The sequence below is a fragment of the Prunus mume genome, linkage group LG7, assembly GCF_029339155.1.
Source record: "Prunus mume cultivar Tortuosa linkage group LG7, ASM2933915v1, whole genome shotgun sequence".
Taxonomy (NCBI): domain Eukaryota; kingdom Viridiplantae; phylum Streptophyta; class Magnoliopsida; order Rosales; family Rosaceae; genus Prunus; species Prunus mume.
The window spans coordinates 12,474,665-12,492,998 of record NC_142704.1 but is presented as its reverse complement, the minus strand read 5'-3'; the positions used below and the strand labels follow the sequence as shown (position 1 = coordinate 12,492,998).

At 34.0% G+C, this 18,334-nt stretch overlaps 1 long non-coding RNA gene and 1 pseudogene across 3 annotated transcripts; both read right to left on the bottom strand.

The window, feature by feature from the left end:
• Positions 1–8,447: 8,447 nt before the first annotated feature.
• On the bottom strand, positions 8,448–9,681 carry LOC148915503 (uncharacterized; annotated as a pseudogene). Its single transcript, XR_016122277.1, has 5 exons — positions 9,582–9,681; positions 9,278–9,465; positions 9,102–9,172; positions 8,815–9,012; positions 8,448–8,645 (listed from the first exon to the last, which is right to left on the bottom strand). The product of XR_016122277.1 is annotated as an uncharacterized LOC148915503 (transcript).
• A 2,366-nt stretch (positions 9,682–12,047) lies between these two features.
• LOC103336748 (uncharacterized) lies at positions 12,048–17,317 on the bottom strand. Of its 2 annotated transcripts, XR_016128478.1 has the most exons (5): positions 16,669–17,317; positions 16,172–16,582; positions 13,730–13,863; positions 13,534–13,614; positions 12,048–12,546 (listed from the first exon to the last, which is right to left on the bottom strand). It is a non-coding gene; the product is annotated as an uncharacterized LOC103336748 (long non-coding RNA). The 2 variants fall into 2 exon arrangements; XR_016128477.1 differs by lacking the exon at positions 13,534–13,614 and having other exon boundaries at positions 16,669–17,313.
• Positions 17,318–18,334: the final 1,017 nt, after the last annotated feature.

Sequence of the window (18,334 nt, the reverse complement as noted above, 5' to 3'; positions counted from 1 at the left end):
AAGAGTTGAATATTGAACATAATGATTTTGACGCTCTAAGGAGCCTCACATCTTCCCAAAATAGAATGAACATATTTTTTTTTTTTCGCTATTTTGTTATGTTTTGGGTTTGTTTATAGAAATTAAACGGTGTAGAATTTATCTTATATCATTAATACTAAGAATAAGTATATAACTAAATGGCTCTTTTTTCCCCGAATTTTAAATTTCAAACCCAACTTTTATTGAAATTCAGACGCGAAAATACAACTCAAAATATAATTCAAGGATCATGGTTACAATTTAAGTACGTCACAGCACAGGAGCATTGGTAGGTTAAGTAGCATTAACATAGAACCGCATTCAAAATCCACAACCACCCCACTGTGGCTCCTAGCACCAACTACAATTGTACACAGCAGAGGTGGATTGATTATGGAGATGGGACTAAAATTGGATAGCTGCATATTTTGACCATAAAAATTGTATTTGACATCTCGCTGGACAATTGGACTTATTATAGTTCATCACGTATAAAGCCTGAAGTGCCATCGAGTGTCTTCCATTTATTTCTTCTGGCATTCATACTACCATACCATCAACAATCCAATGCATGGATTTGCAGGATCCCAACCACTGATCAGCCTTCAGTGGGCACTTTTATATATATATTGAATTATTTAATAACTTATTTTGTCCATTTTGCTTATCATTAAAAACACGCTCGATTTTCAGTTACTCAGGCGATTTTACCCTTATATGTAGAGAAGCTCGTCTAGCCCTTTTAACTGAAGTCCACTTTGTCAACAATGACAAAAAAAAAAGCTATTAGTGCAAAATTTGACAAGCTTTTAATTATATTTAGTAACAATGACAAGAAATAATATAGTTATTAACAACAGATTCCGTTGATAAAGGGTCATACAGTTTTTGTGCTTCGAAATCCATGTTACCTACTCTAATTGCCAGTTCAGCTAATTTACATTCCTTACACGCTTCATCATTTAGAATGTACTTGTAGTATTGAATTAATCTAATTATATATAATTGAATCTCTAGTACCAAAATGAATGTCACCTAAAATAAATTAAAAAGGGTACTATAGTAGTAATGAAGCACGTTTAAAGTCATCCATTTCATGATGATGGCACACTGATGTACGATAGTAATTAGCAGCTCAGTTCATGTAGCACTACGCAAAGCAAAAAAACCAGTTTTGAATTTATGAAGTTGGGGTTTTAATTCGTGTCTGATTTGAGACTTAATATGTCGTTTTGAGGGAACGATGAGACGAACAAAACTTTAACTCTATGTATGTCATGACATACGAACATTTCCTTCTTCAATATTTTAGATTCGAGTATTTCCGTTTTCATTTGTTTTTTGAGCTGGGGTTTGGTATGAGTATTTAATGAACTTTTTGACTTACAATTAGACTTATATCATTATCAAATAAACCTTGAGAATTTTCTCAACTCTCTTGTTCTAGGGTTAACGTTGATTGATTGTTTTTTTTTGCGTACATAGCATCATTCAAGTAAATACAAATTTCCAGCCTTTAAATTTTAGAAAAAATCAGAAAACGTTTCATGACTTGGGATATATAGGTATATGATGAGAATTCAAATGTGGACAGTGAGATGATGAGGGTATATATATTATATTTCACTAGAACTATAACTAATGAATTCATGATCATGGCCCATTAAGCTAAGCACTATTTACGAGTGCACCTCATTTTCTCCTAAAATACGCATGAAATAAAGATGGTGTGGAAGCAACTTTCTGCACGCAATTTAATTCCTATGTGAAGGTCAAAACTTTCACTCAAAGCAAAGCCTACTTGTAGCTAGACATGACAGAGAGATGATTGAAAAGAAACAAAATTGCTTATGTAATGTATGAGCAGATCATGTACAACTAATTGTTGTGGTTGGAATTGAAGATGGGTCGGCATGCGTTACATCAATGGCGTGTCTTTTATATTCTTTTGCATGTAATTAGTTGTAACGATATGTTGGAAAACACGAACCACTTGGTGGTAACTTGTAACGATATATAATTCCCTTGATGCAGTGGGCACTCGAATAAGAATGTTGGAAAACACGAACCACAAATTACGAAGTCCTGTTTAGTTTTTAAAAAATGCTATTGCTTACAATTCTCTACCTTGCTAGTCTTCATAGACCTTTATGTATCTTTAAAATAGCTATACATCTTGTTTATTAATCGTTGATGTGTGTTAAATTTATCATTTAGAGTCGATGCACATTAACTATTATAGAAATGGATATATATGGGGTCAATGCAGTAACTAGTGATGATTGTGTGCTTAATAATATAGAAGTAGAATTGCGATGAATGAACAACTGAGTAAAATATACAAAGCTGCATGTTCATGAAGAATCTAATAAGAAAGAGATATGTATTAGTTAAGTAAGGCATGCATATTTAACGGTGAGTTGGCCAAATTAAAAAGGTATGTTGGTGGGACTAATGATGGTGATGAGTTGGCTCACTCACTCACTCACTCAGTCAGCGCAGCAGTGCTAATGAATGGGAGAGAATCACACTCGCGGAGGTAGGGGCCTTTTGGGATTGTTAGCTAGATTAGGCTCAACTGTTTAAGTTGAGAAGAAAAGAAAAGAAAAAGAAAGACAAGAGCCATTCAGGTTCATGATTGACACTCATTGGATATAATCATCACCCTCCGCAGCACCGGCATGCCTCGATTGATGATGCAAAAGTATTGCAAAGATTGCCACACGCTAATTTGTAATTAGATGCATATAAATACAATTATACATGGCCTTTAGAGTTTACTTAACCATAAGCATATATTCAGTTTCAAATCTCTCCCAAAATATAGGATTAGGCTTCATTTGGATGGAGGTAATTAAAAGAAAGGGTTTAGATTTCTCATTTCTCACAATGCTAAATGGTTAAGCGAAAACTAGAAACATTATATTTGAAATAACTGGATGTAAAACACTTGAATGGATTTGAAATGATTATATGGAGCCATATTTGGAATCAATTTGTTTTCTTCATTTCCTTCTTATTCAAATCTTGACATATATAGATTTTAGCGTTGTAATATTACAATTTAACCTTATAATATATCTAAATCCTTAATGCCAGTTCGTAATCATTCCTTCAAATGAACATGTTTATCGATGTGAGTATGGAAGGAAATAAATGATTTACATTCGACTTTTCGTTTACTTCGTGAATGAAAAAAATAAGGCTCTACCTAATCATTGTCACATTCGACAGAAGGTATCAGATCAACTAAGAGGAAGTGAGTCATCGATTCTCATTCTGTTTTCTCTTAATAACTTCAAAAGTAACATACCACTACCATAATTCTAAAATTAATTTGGATTGATTCATACAATTATTAAACAATAACAATGAATCAATCATTCTTTTGTATTCCATTATTTAGTAAACAGCTTAATGAGAATTATTCTTATACCGATCGGGGTTCTCGATTCTAAATTCTCGATTCCTGACCATTCTTGATCGTCATGACATGTCCAATGCCAATGGATCAGTTTTTTGTTTGTTACTTATCGGATATTAGAATACCTCTTTTTAGCAGAAAACCATTGAAAGAAATCAAAGGGATACAACCATTTCATCCTCGACAGAAGATTTCAACCAGAGAGGAACTTTTTCATCCCAAATTACAACTGGGCAAGTCATTCCATGAACATCAATTTGTGAGCAACAATATTACAACATCTAGGAATAAAAGAGACAGAAATCTATTCTCATATTGATTAAAACACCTCATAACTTCTTCAATAGGTTGCCATCTGATGCAGATCCTCCTCATCTTTCTCCAATTGTGTAATGACAAGCTTGAGCATCTGATTCAAAGATTGAAGAGATTAGTATACTATCTTGACCAATTAAAAAGTTGTTGATTCGATTATTATATACAAAACACAATATTTGTGTGATTCACACAATGTGGGCTACTTCTGAGATTTATTTCGTTTACTGATAATCAATGTGATTACAAATTATTACAATTAGCCAAACATAACATGCTGCCTAACTTGTCATTCTTCAGTGTCCAAAAAAATAATGTCTCATGTAAGCAACATGTAGAGTTTTAACAAATGTAGAATAAATGATTCTACATTGGCCAGCATTATTTTAGTCGTATTTTTCTTCACAATGTTGAAACGACGGACTCATGAAGTGTCTAGCATGGGGTATTATTATTATTTTCCTATAGTTAGAATATAGATTTTAAGGTTTTTATTTATTGGTTTTATAATTAATATATAGGTTTAGAAGACTTATATTATATTTATATTTTTTGAATAAGTTAGCAATCAAGATATTATTTTCATGATATGATTTTAATTATTTTTCTTATTAGTTAAGTTTTATGAATATTATGGAATCTAGGGTTTCATACGGTTTTAGGAATTTTTTAGTTTTCTATTTAAGCTAACTCATGACATTTTATTAATCGATTTATTCATATTATTAATCAAATTTAGAGATTTTCTCTATTTTCTGATGGATTCCAGTCATTGATGAATTTTAGTTTATTTTTTTGGATTTAGATGTTTGTCGATTCCGTGCTTCCGTGCTGCATCAGTTGATAACCTTTGCTCCCCTGTGTGTATTTGTCACTATCGATAGTCATCACTTCCTCCAAAATCTCATTCAAGTGACATCGATGGCTTAACCGTACCGTCCACTCGCACCCCACCACCTCCATCACAATAGCTGCCGTCAGAAACCGACGAAACAACCCGCTCACATTTAACCACAATGAAAGCCACACAAACGTTAAACATGTATTATGTTGTGTGGGCCAAAATGATTGGGACTTGTGGATGATGTGCCAGAAGTAATACTGGGATCTTTTGCTTGTGCATATTATGGTGTTTTAGAGTACTTATATATTCATCTCTCTCGGGCCATGAGATGATACTGATAACGTCAGAGTGATTTTTTTCCTTTTATTTTTTCAGAAGTCAGAGTGATTATTCTAATAACTCATTCACATGATAATAAAATGCGAGATTATGTTGGACCTTCAATGTGGTACTATTTTTCCTCTATCCAATTTTTCCCGTTTTCAAATTTTTTTATAACAAAGTTTTAACGAAGTCACTAAATGGCACCTAGAGGTTCAAATTTCTATGTTGTAACTTTAGAGCTAATTCGAATGAAGTTCTGCTTTGATTATTTTAAAAAAAATAAATAAATAAGGTACGTAAATGCCATTAAAATGATATAAATTAATCTCAAAAGGATCTCAAGACTCCGAGAAATTATATAATGACATCAGACTATCAATGCGAATGAGAAAGATTTCCATTCAAAATATATGTTATATGTCATTTTTTTACAGCTGGATTTAATACTTTCTTTTAACTTTAGAATTAGAGTTTTTTATTTTAAAAAGAAAGAACCCAAAGAAGTTACTGAAACCACCTTCCATCACAATCCAATCCTCATCCTTGCACTTCTTCCACCCAACCCAATAGTCCATGAGACACGGTGTGCTCTGTAGTGTGTTGCTATTTCTTTTGGGTTGTTGATAATCATTTGTATAGAAACAACAAAGGAAATAATCAGTTTTTGTTATTTCCATGATTTCTTTATGTGGTTCTTGTTTTAGATTAATTGGTGGCCAACCAAAAATGGAGTTGGGTTGGGTGGTAGTCTGAGGGGAAGATTTGGGTTGTTGTGGGAGTTGGTTTCCGGCGTCTTAGGTTTTTTTGTTTTTAAAATATAGTAAATTTGGCTTAAACACCATACTTTAAATTCAATTTGCCATACCTAAAACCCATCACTTTTTGTTCCTATAAATAATACCCAATTTGTATAAGTAAAAACCCATGACTAGGATCCAACTCAGCAAGTTACCTAATTAAGCATAAAATCTGATTTATTGTACTTTTCAGATTCCAAAAATACCCCCAACTAAGCCATTATTGCATTTTGTATATTAATGTAGAAATCAATATGGAAACAGTTTTTAATTGGATTGTATATAATGACAGATGTTGAATTTGAAAATATTCCAAATGGTTGTAATAGATGGAATTAATTTTGGAACATTTAAAAAATTAGCAATAAATTCAAATTTGGGTAATGGTTTGTTTAATAAAATGTTTATGTTATTTTCTTTTATGAATTATACATGATAATAATCCACTTTATAATTGTTTATGAATAAACTGTACATACTAATTATGTTGAAAAAATAATGTAGCTATTTGTTTTTATAAAAATATAATTTACCTAGTATGAAAAGTGTACATAATTATCTATTCCAATATACCTACATTAATTTTAATGTACTTACAATTAGGATTTAGGTATTATATGTCATCCAATGTACCTACCATTTGAATAATATACCTACTTTTAAATAAAGTACCTATTATTTATCTAAATAATGTAATTTATTTTCTAATATAAATAATATAATTTTTCTCCTTGTAAAGTACCATTATTTGTTTTATCAAACGTAATTTTTTAAAATGAACCTATTTTTCTTTTTATGAATTATACATGACTAATAATCCACTTTATAATTGTTTATGAATAAAACTGTACATACTAATTATGTTGAAAAAATAATGTAGCTATTTGTTTTATGAAAAATATAATTTACCTAGTATGAAAAGTGTACATAATTATCTATTCCAATATACCTACATTAATTTTAATGTACTTACAATTAGGATTTAGGTATTATATGTCATCCAATGTACCTACCATTTGAATAATATACCTACTACGAATAAAGTACCTATTATTTATCTAAATAATGTACCTATTTTCTACTATAAATAATATAGCCTTTTTTCTCTGAATAAAGTACCTATTATTTGTTTTATCAAACGTAATTTTTTATAAATGAACCTATTTTCTCTCTCCAAATAACTTACCAATTTTTTTCCTCTAATAATGTACCTATCTTTCCTCTTCAAATAATGTACCTATATTTTATATAAATTATTGTGTACCTATTTTTAATTATGAAAAATATACGCAATTACAAAGTAACTTTGATTTTTTTTAAATAATATACCTATATTTTATATGTATATATTTATATTATATTTTTCATAGGTACATTATTGGATATGTAATTTACAGATTTTTTTTTTTTGCAATTTTAGGGGGCGAGATGTGAGAGGGAATGACAACTAAAAGAAATGGGGTGATTGATATGCTATTAATAGGGAGTATATTAATTACAATTATGGCAGTTAATGAAATGCTTGAAATAAATTATAAATAAAATATGAAGTTTAGTGGCAACGATGTAAAAACATAGAAATACTACGACCTCTTATATCCTACTGGTCATTTAAATTTGAATTTGGTTTCAACGAGTTATATAGATAGATGAGTTTGTGTCTAGGGATATCAGGTAGGGCTTATATTGAGTCTCTCTTTAAAATATTATTCTAGAAGGCAAAAGTTCAGCTGTAAAATAAAACATTATAAATTTTTTAAAATGACACATGACATATTTTGAATGAAAGACTATGTTTCTTGGTAATACAGTACTATTCTATAATTTCTCCAAGACTCCATCCCATTAAAATACCAAACCCTAGTGATCAATCCACTTTTCATGAAACTAGACCACCTTAAAGTCCTATTTGACATACACTGCTTTGGGCTTTCAATGAAGTGAATCATAACCCCAAAAACAAAAACAAAAAAGGAAGAAAAAAAGAAAGAAACCACCTCGAAGTCTGAACCCAGTCAAAACACCTGAGATTTTTAATTTTTTACATTTAATTTTTATTGTATACTTCTCCAAATGCTAAATCTCATCACATTTCACATCAGCACTTTGAAAACTATTGATCATAATAGAAATGATTAGTGTATGCGGCGCCAAGCCATCACACACAAACCACCCACCTATGCCTATAGCCTATGGCATTGGCAAGGGAAGGAAAGTTTTATAATCGTATTTCATAAAGAAAAGAGAAACAAGAAAACTGAGGCATGATATAAAGGGAGCATGCATATGCATTGCAGTGTTTCCAAAAGCAAAGCAAAGCACGGCCAGGCTAGCATGGAGAAGAGCGTGCAGCATGTGGAATCATATTTCTTAATTAATTATGTTTAATTACTGGATTTAAATGATTCACTTCATTACTTAAGCTTTCACGTGGGTAAAGAGGAGCATGGGCTTTGAATGTTTTAATATTTTTAAGATTCTCAGCTTAGCTTGTGGCACTGGCACTCCAACTTTAAGACAAATTATAAAGGGTTTCTTTCCATGAATTTGTACTCGATTTGCATTTTAATCACTCCAACGTTATGAACATATATTGATAGTCATTCAATTACAATCAACCAAGGCCTCTCACAGGCTGATTATTTACAAATTGTCTCATAATTGTGCATTATTAATAAATGTCAAGACATCTACATGCAGTGCATACAAGGTCATAACTTGTAAAACTGGGAACAACTTGTTTTGTCTGCATCAATTGAGTAGTTTGCTGCTGATCATATACAAAGGGAATAATATTACAGTTGTACAAGGTCGCTACCTCTTTACAACAAGAAAATGATTTACATGAAAAGTTAACAAGTGAATTAGCTATATCCAATACAAGAAGATCACGTCAATCTGCATCCAGGAAGACATCAATCTGCAATATATAAACATTGTCACAATTAAGTAATGCCAGAATTAAAAATGGTTTACACAAGCTATGACGAATACTCAATCCCCATAAATACCAATGAGAAAATTACGCAATAATGAAATTATTCATCCATTTTTCATAAAAACAGAAAAGGGATGCATCGCTTAATTACTTTACAACATCGGGAATGAATGTCAATAACTCGTTTAGGAGTTTTAGTCTTTCCACACCGGAATGATTCCTTGAGCTGCTAGACGCTTTTCAACCCAAAATACAACATGTTTTGCCGTTATTTTCTTCTCATCAATGAGAAAAGGCTCAACTGTACTCGCTCCTTGGCCATAGGAAGACAGAGAAAACCCTTTTGGACCTGCACATTTTCCCAACAAAGTAACTTTACTGTTTTTCGTTCTTTCTAATTGTGCACTACACAACATTAATAAACTTTGCAAGACGTACCTGTGAGGACTCCACCGGGAAAGAAGGCCCAAAATGAATACCGAATGTCCTTTTAAAAAGAAACCTTCCAGCTATATTCATTTCAATCAAACCAGAGTATCAATGTAGTGTACTTGTAATAACTGGCTTTTAGGTTACACATGATGCTAGTAAAGACAGAGAAGTAGATAGCTGACCTTGTTGTCTTGAAAAGATAGCTCAATGTCAGAGAGTTCATCTTGAGTTTCAAGTATTGCTTTCAGTTGCGGGATAACATCCTCCTCCATCATTTGAGGCAATGGCTTGACTGGAGCTTTCGCTGCAACTTTAGGCTTGGCTGGAGCTGCCTTTTGAGCTGTTTTTACCTCCTTTGTATCAGCAGCAACTAGTACGTAAAAGGGGCAAAAAGAGTTCACTTTTTACCAAAGCTGCCGTATAATGTGTCAGATAATCAGAAGGCAATGAATCCCTGCCATAAATTGTGAAAATAGAACAACTTACCAGTAGAAGTAGATGATTCTGGCAAAGCAGAGCACACAATATTTCTTTGAGATGTGACCAGTTTATTTACTGTGCTGCTAAAGCAGATGAAACACAGCATGAGAAAAAACAGTTTCTAATCTTTCATTCTATGGCAAGTGATTGGGAATTTACTAAATAATATCACCACATATTGAAAACTATGTTATGTTGTTGCCTCCTTTTTGTTAGGGTTGTGGTAATAAAAACTATTTGGTCCCAAAGTTAAGGCGATAAACAACAAGGGTTAAGGCTGATGGAAGAATATGTGTTGCATAAAAGGATTCAGATTTAAATGTGGATTGGATGAGTCAATGGATGGTTGGATTTAGGAATTCGTATTTCTGTTTTGAGCAAGGGTCCAAAGCAAAAGCAACCAAAATTAGAACAATTTTGAAGAGGAGCTTTCAGAGGAGAAATTTGGTTCTTTCTTGTTGGCTATTCAAAAGTTCTTCAAGAATGTTTTGGAGAGGAGATAATGCACTTTTCATCTTGGATCCACATCCAACAAGTGCTACACGGTTAAAGAATTAAGCCAATTTACTTTTTTCTTTTCATGCTTCAAGGCTAGTATCATATGTTATCATAAATGCACAAACTTCATAGACATACTGTAACTGTACAAAAAAATTCAAACACACCAGCTAACTGTGCAAAACAGGACACACAACGCAAGATTGAGAAAAAATATGCATCAACAGAAGGAAATTTGAGGTGTCCTACTTACACCGGCATTGTCAAATTTAGGCTTGGATAAACAAAAGTAGTTCTGTCATCAATGGCACTTTGTGTAGATGTCCTACCAGCACCAACTTCAAGCAGACGCCTTTCACCGACAAGAAAATGCCCAAGATCAATGAAAGTTATCATTTAAATTCAATGAATAATAAAGGAACATTCTACACAACAGTAACACCACACATTTATTAAACATGTTAAATAGGTAGTGAGCAGCGTACTATCAACACATGTTATGTTCAGGTTAAGTCCGTTGAACTGAAACACAGCCAGTTTACTAGTCGTGTTAAACACTCAACACCATTTGGACATGAACATGACTATGATAGACACTAAGTTACAAGCCCGCTAACACTGTGTAGGTTTCGAATTACGTTATCACATTTCGTCAAAAACAGTCATCTCCAGTTTCTACTCTGCTATCTGTTAACAGGTATTAACAATTGTGTTATCCATGCCTAATACTACCAAGGCAGTAACCCCTGTTCTTATTTCAGATTCTTTTTCATTTCGTTTTAGATTTGAAACTATTTTTCACTCGGTTAACCCCATATTTAATATTTTTTATATTTTAAAAATAATAATCAGTTACCCTTGTGTGAAATTTTATGAAGAAAAGGAAACTAATGACATGAAATTAAAACTATCAATCTGATTTTCTCTCTATTCCCACAAAAACTCAACTCTTTAGATTTGAAACCATCTCCCCAACCTATTCCTGACTCTGAACCGTCATCTTTGACTAATCATTTTCCCATTCACACATAATTTGATTTTCAAAGGAGAACCCAAACTTCGCATATTCATAATCGTTTAGGAGCTTTTAAAAAAAAGTGCAGTGCAGGTGTGTGATCATTGCTACCAACTAACATCGCTTCAATTTTTTTTTCTGTTCTGGGTTCGATTAGCCAGCCAGGGTCAAACAAAAGCATAATGTTCATTTCAAACAATCTAACATGTAAAGGCATTTGGTTGGCTGAACCTAACAAACTTGGCTTGGATTGCTGGCCCAACCCAAATGAAATTCAAAATTAAAAACAAGAAAACTTCTTAAAAGCATCATACTTGTTCTAAGGAAGACAGAGTTAATAAGTTGAAATTAGAAAGAAGAAAATACCTGGTTGGAGAAAATAAGGAAGTATGTAAAGGGGTAAAAGGGGCAAGGCCACTACGATTTTGGATTTGGGGCACGCTTCCAGTTCCTACAACAGAGCTTATGGCCGCCATTGCTGCCTCTGCCTCTGCCTCTGTTAGGTTGGATTGGATTCTGTTGAGAGATAATCCGCCTGTGGAAAGTGGGAAGTGGAAAGGGTCGGTGATCTGTGTGGCGCGAGGTGCGAGTGATTAAATTTGGATAACCCTCCTAATCCTCAGCTTCTAGTCCAAGTGAACTGTCCAACGACGAAATCACCCGGGGAAACTAGGCCTGTAAAATGGGCCGGACCGGGCCAGCAAAGAGCGGTCGGCCTACATTCTACCCAATAACAGGATTTTTGGCCCTGAGAGTTGAATGGGCCGGACGGGGCCTATATGGCCTAACCAAGGGACAATTGTAATTTGATTTGTTGATGGAGTGCTTAGATGTTGACATGCATTATCTCCAGCGCTCATCTTTGTCTTGATGAGTCATGCGCCACATGTATTTTATATGAGACCCAAGAGTTGAATGGGTTAACTTTGACTAGTCAAATCTTGAATTTCTTACCGCTGACAAAAATTCGTGATTTTTTTTTTCACTAAAATTTCAATGTCTACAGGTCCATATACAAAGTCCCCAGAAAGGAAAAATAAAAACGAAAGTGTATTACAAGATGCAAATTTCGACGGGGGTGGCACTGGCACTACATTCCTCGTACACCTTGCCGTCCTCTGCCATTGGGTTTTGCAGTTTTTGGCTTTTCCTTAATGGCATTTATCTTTTCTAGAGTTACGAGAACTTCCTCCATGGAGGGTCTGTTTTTGGGATCAGATTCTAGGCATTTTAGAATGAGCTCAGCTGCTTGGCAGGCAGCTTTTAATGGGTATTGATCTCCAAGCCCTGGATCCATTATTTTCTTTTGCTCCTTCTTCTTGTGAAGAGAAGGCCTTAACCAATCCACCAAACTACGCTCACCATGGGGTCGATTTGTGTCAACGGCTCTTAAGCCTGTTAGCATCTCCAATAATACCACACCAAAACCGTACACGTCGCTCTTTATGTACAAGTGACCTGACAATTTTTATGCAAGTGTTAGCTAAAATAATTAAATTTTTGTTGTTGTTAGGGAAGGATGCTTTATTATTAAACAAAAACCATAAGAGTATACAGCGGAGAAGATGACAACATCCGAAAACCAACGTGAAAAATTTAATAAAAAATAATAAGGGCAAATATTAGAGAAAATAACTACACCAAAGACATAATATTAAGCAATATAAGGGCAATAGGCATTCCATGCTGTTAAATTATAATCAGCCTCTGATAAATTAAAAATGATAATTAGGCTTTATTTGCAAGAGGGCGTGATGAGATTTGGTTATTTCATTGCAAGATTTTTTGCACCAGGTATATATATATATATATATATATATACACACACACACATACATAGTAACAAGAAGTTTGAATTTGGATGATTTGAATCAAAAAATTGTTGAAAATAAATAAGTTTAAGAGTAGATATAGGTATGAATTTGGATTAACATGTTAGGAACTTGAGTGAATTCAATGTTGTAATGGTGGACAGGACACCATATGCATGATGTTTTCGTATGATAGTTTCATGACCTGTTCGTACAACTAAAACTCATTTGAAAGTCAAGTCACGAAATTGAAGACTTTTACTTGGCCATAATAACTGCAGCAATAGAACAGAAGACTTGCTTAACCCATGAGATCAGGTGATCCCTTAAGTCTGAATATATTCGTGTGGAAATCGTCTATTGTTGACCAAGACCAAGCCAACATAGAGTTTCCTTTTCCCATTGAATCAAGGAAATAGGTCTGGTAATAACGTGAAGTTTGCAAAATGAATGTCAATTGAGACCTCTCTCCACCTCTCTCCAATAGATTGAGTAAATCTTGGTCTGGTAATAAAAGTGACTGCCTTATTGCTAGTTAGGAAAATTTTGAAGTAAAACTTATACTAGCTTTTCATTTGAAAAAAACTTATAATTCAAATGGTTAAGAAAGTTTACGGAAAAGTTGTGACATTACCAGTTGCGACATATTCCGGAGCTACATATCTATAAGAGCCTATGACGCTTGTGGTTACATGGGAGTTGCCATTTATTGGGCCTAGATTTCATAATTCCCAGCAAGAAAGAAAGAAAAAATAAATAAAAAATCAACCAAAACAAAAATAACAAAAATTAAATTAAATTAAAAAAGAAGAATGACAAAGAGAGGGTACCGAATCCAGCGAAATGTCGGAGGTCTTAAAGTCATGGTAGATGACTTTTTCTGAGGTGTGCAAAAAAGCAAGACGTCGTGCAGCTCCAATTGCTATCTTAAGTCTTAATTCCCATCGCAGTGGTTCTTCACCTTCTGAATAATTCATGCATCAACAGAAAAATGCAAAATTGTATTATTAATTAATACTAGCAATTTTTTTGACTTTCCAAATGAAAATGCAATAGAAGAAAAACTTGCATGCCCATGTGCAACGTGTGTTGAATTAAATTAATGTTATTATTTTCTTTTTCAGTAGAATAAATAGTTTAAACTAAAAGGGAGAGAGATTTATCACACACACAACACAATTATGATGTCGTGAGGATTCGAACATCAAATATTTGGTCTACAAGTTAAGGCCATTTACTTACTCTCAAATATATATATATATATATATATATTGTTTTATATAAAATAGAAAATTGATTTTCCCACTCCCCTTTTGTTCACTTACACTCCTTTTTATTTTTAAATATTTTTTTAATCACTTTTGTTTTCTTTTGTTCTTTCTCTTTCCTATTCTACCCTTATCTTACTTCACTCTTATATTATTATTTTTCCTTATATTTAATTTTCATACTTGCACTTCATTTTTAATATTTTTTCTCAATGGATAGATGAATTCTTTAAAATTAATATTTTACAAAACAAAACAAAAATATTTTCCCCAGCCCCACAACCCCCTCTCTTCGTCAACCCCCTCCTCTTCCCATCTCTGCACTCAGGCCCACCACCCCACTACCACCCACACCATCCAACACTGCACTGCCCCCTAGCCACAACAACATCAATGGCTCGCTCTCCCTCGACTCCTTTTCTCTACCCCTCTCTCTGCAAATTCAAAAACCAAAATTTTATTTTTTTATCACCAAAGCCAGCTTTCTCTTTTTCATCTCCAAAAGCAACATCAGTCAAAATCATATTTTATTCCCACCAAATTCTCAAAAGTCTCTGACTTGTTGTCCTTCCTTGTAACATTTCTGCTAAGTGATAACAGAGAAATTTCTAATGCTCGGGTCTGAAGCTTTTCGCTTCAAGTAAGGAGCTTTACACTTTGTGATTCAACTCAACCAATTAAAGCTTTCTCAACCCACCCCATGCCACACCCCACACACACCCACCCAACGTAGCCCACCATCGATGCCCCAACGTAGCCAGCCACAAAGCGACCTTATTGCCCCACCGATAGCCACACTCAAGTCCCAAAACTTTTAAAAAAACCTGGATGGTTTTTGAAGAAAGAGGGGGGAAGAGAGAAAAAGAGGGAGAGAAAATGAGGAGGGATGGGCTTGGTAAGGGGAGAGAGAACACGGAAGGGCGGTGTGTAAGAGCATCTCCACACACAAGCTAAGTCTAGGGCAAGGGCAAGCAAGGGCTGCCACTATTCACGTGAATAGTGTTAGCCTTGCCATTTGTGGTTCCACCCATGAGGGCTAAGTCTAGGGCAAGTCTAAGGCAATTACTATTCACTTAAATTTATTTTTTATTTTTTATTCTTAAATCATTGATTTTGATAAACTTTTCGGATAAGATTTTCAATTCCCAAGTGTTAATATTTATCATAAAATCCTCACCTAAAAATCAAGATAACATTTTCCGATAAAATTTTGAAATTAAATTGGTGTGGAAAGTGAATAATATTGGTAGGTATGTATAGAAAAAATTTCCAGAATTTTTTGATATTTTTTTAAAATTTTTTTGATATTTTTTTGATTTTTTTAAGCCAAAAATTGGACAACCGTTGGATTGTGCAAGATTTTTTGATCGGAGGCTCTAGGAGAAGCCACATGGCATGTAATCATTGGGCAATGTGGGTTGGTGGGTCCAACAGTAAAAAAAAAAATTGAAAATCATGGGCTAGCGGCTTGTGTGACGTCAGCACTGAGTTCGTTTGGTGCCTAGGCAAGATTAGCCCGTGGGCTTGCCCAGGCTGGTGGGACCCACCATTTGCACGGGCTCATTGCTATGCGCTGGAGCTGGAAATGGGCTGCCAAGGGGGCCTTTTGCCCAGGTTTGGTGCAGCGGTGGACATGCTCTAAGGGAGAAGAGAAAGAGCGTGGCTGGGGCTTGGGATATTATCTTTTTTGGTTTAAAAATATTATTTTTAAAGAATTATGTATTATTTTTTTCACACATCAACACCAAAATGGGTATTTCACTTGCCATGTCACCAAGGATAAAATAAGAAAGAGAAAGAACAAAAATTAATTAAAAAATATTAAAAAATAAAAGGGAAGGGTAAGTGGAGAAAAAAAGAGTGGAAAAATCAGCTAAAAAATATTAAAAAATAAAAGGGAGTATAAGTGGAGAAAAAAAGAGTGGGAAAATCAGCTACCATAAAATATGCATCCACATTATCATCATGATCCCTAATGAAATAAATTAATTAATAAAAACTTGCCTGCCATTCTTGGAGGCCTCGATAGCTATCGGGGTTGGACTTCTTGACGGCAACGGCCATGCCAATGCCGAACCGGGACAGAGCATAGGTGTCCTTGTTTACCCATCCCTTGAAAACCCTACCGGAACCTCCCACACCCACTATTATGTCTGGTCTGAAACGTCGAGTGCACTTCTTCAGCTCTGCTAAACTAAACTCTTTCGACTTTGGTACTTTAGTTTCCACACTTTCACTTGGAGCTGCTGCATCAGGAGCTGCACTTTCTTCAATATTATTATTGCTGTTGCCTTTGCCTATTGCCTTGCTAGCATTTTTTGGGGTTATTCCGCATACTTGTTTTGCCACTACTATTCCCAGCAGCCTTTTTGATTCCTGCCAATCCATTTTGCTTGCTATTGTTTCTAGATGTTGCTGCATATATATGTATACACACAATTAATTAATTGATCAATTAAAGGCATCAATCAAGAGGGCTATGTAAATATATATATATATACCTCGGGTAGACGAGCTATGGTTATTCACAGGAGCTGCATAACAATTTCCATGGCGATCGACGGATCGATCGATGATCACTCTCCCTCTGTCTGATGTGAGGTTGATATCTTGAAGTTGGTTAGCTTGCTATTTAGATATCCAGATATTTCTGTGGTCTTCTGGGTGAGTCAAGTTCCTGGAAAGGGAGGGAGAAGCAACAAAGAAATAGCCAAGGAAGAGAAAACTTGCCAGTACAAGACTTTTTTTGCTTTGGACTTGTACTCACAGACATACACACTCATACTACTTTTTGTGTTTGTGTCGCTCACTCTCTTATTCCCATGTCTTAATCAATATACTCAATGGTGGATACAAGAATTTTTATAGGGTTAGGCTAAATATATATATATTTTTTAGAGGAGATATATTATATATGAGCTTTTTTTCTCATGAAACAAAAATGTAAATAAAATTTTATAAATAAAAGTCACATTACAAGCAAATATAACACAAAAAAGTACAAAATATAAACAAATATCAAATCAAACACATTGTCCAAATTCAAAAAAATATGTTTGATTGCAAAAAAAATTTAAAGAGCTTACCTAGTGAAGTGGAACCCTTCTCTCTTTGAGTGTATCAAAATGTTTGATTATTGAATCTGAATCAACATCCACAGAAAGCTTTTTCTCAATGTAGACAATGAGGGAATCGCGAGATACTCATCCTCCATCTTGTTGCGAAGTACAGTCTTAACATGTTTCATAGCTGAAAATGCTCTCTATGGGTGTAGCCCAATATCAGTACGATTAGAATATGTCAAGTTGGTAGAGCATTAGCGTGAGTTCTACTTCTAATCAAATTTATATTGGTTTGGATTGATGTTTATTATTTCCTATATGCTTTAGGGGTGGGCTTATTATAAAGCTATTATTTACTCTACTTAAATTGGGCTATTATTAGTTTATTATATTTATTTAATGTAGTGGACTAATATTTATTAGAGTAGGAATAAACTTAACTATATTTAATATTTAAAAATCTTGCCCTAGGTTGGAGCCCACTCAAGCCTAGTAATAGATCCGCCCTTGAATATACTCTTTCTTGCCCAACGTTTGTGCTAAATTATTAGAAAGGAGAAACAAAGGGTGGACTGAAAGCGCAGGTTAACGAAATTAAGACAATTTAGGTTTTAGCCAAAAAAAAAAATTCACTTTTGGAAAAAGCCAAAGCTTTTTCAAAAAAGACAGAAAAACCTCTCAACTTTCAAATCAAAGACATGCAAATGTAAAGGATTCCTTAGGAAATCCAAAAATAAATAAGGGCAATTTTGTCCATTTTGGCTTCTTTTACAAATTTTCTCTCTCCTTTGTGTTTTTCCAAAGTCTCCCAAAATATAATAAACAAGTGGTGGAATACAAAGGCAGGTCAATGGCAGCGTCGCATAGACGAATCACTACCATACGTGAATTTCTTCAGTAGTGGGGCCCATTGTAGGGCTCATTCAACAATGAGAATGTGATAATCTAATTTTATGATAAGCTCAACAATTAAATTCAAGCTACTTAATTGCTTATCCATTAAGTTTTCTTCCACAATTAGCAATCATGCTCCCTAATTTTTAATTAAAATTTAGCTAAAAATATACAAAAATTATTTTAGGAGCTCTCTATAAAATTTGAACTT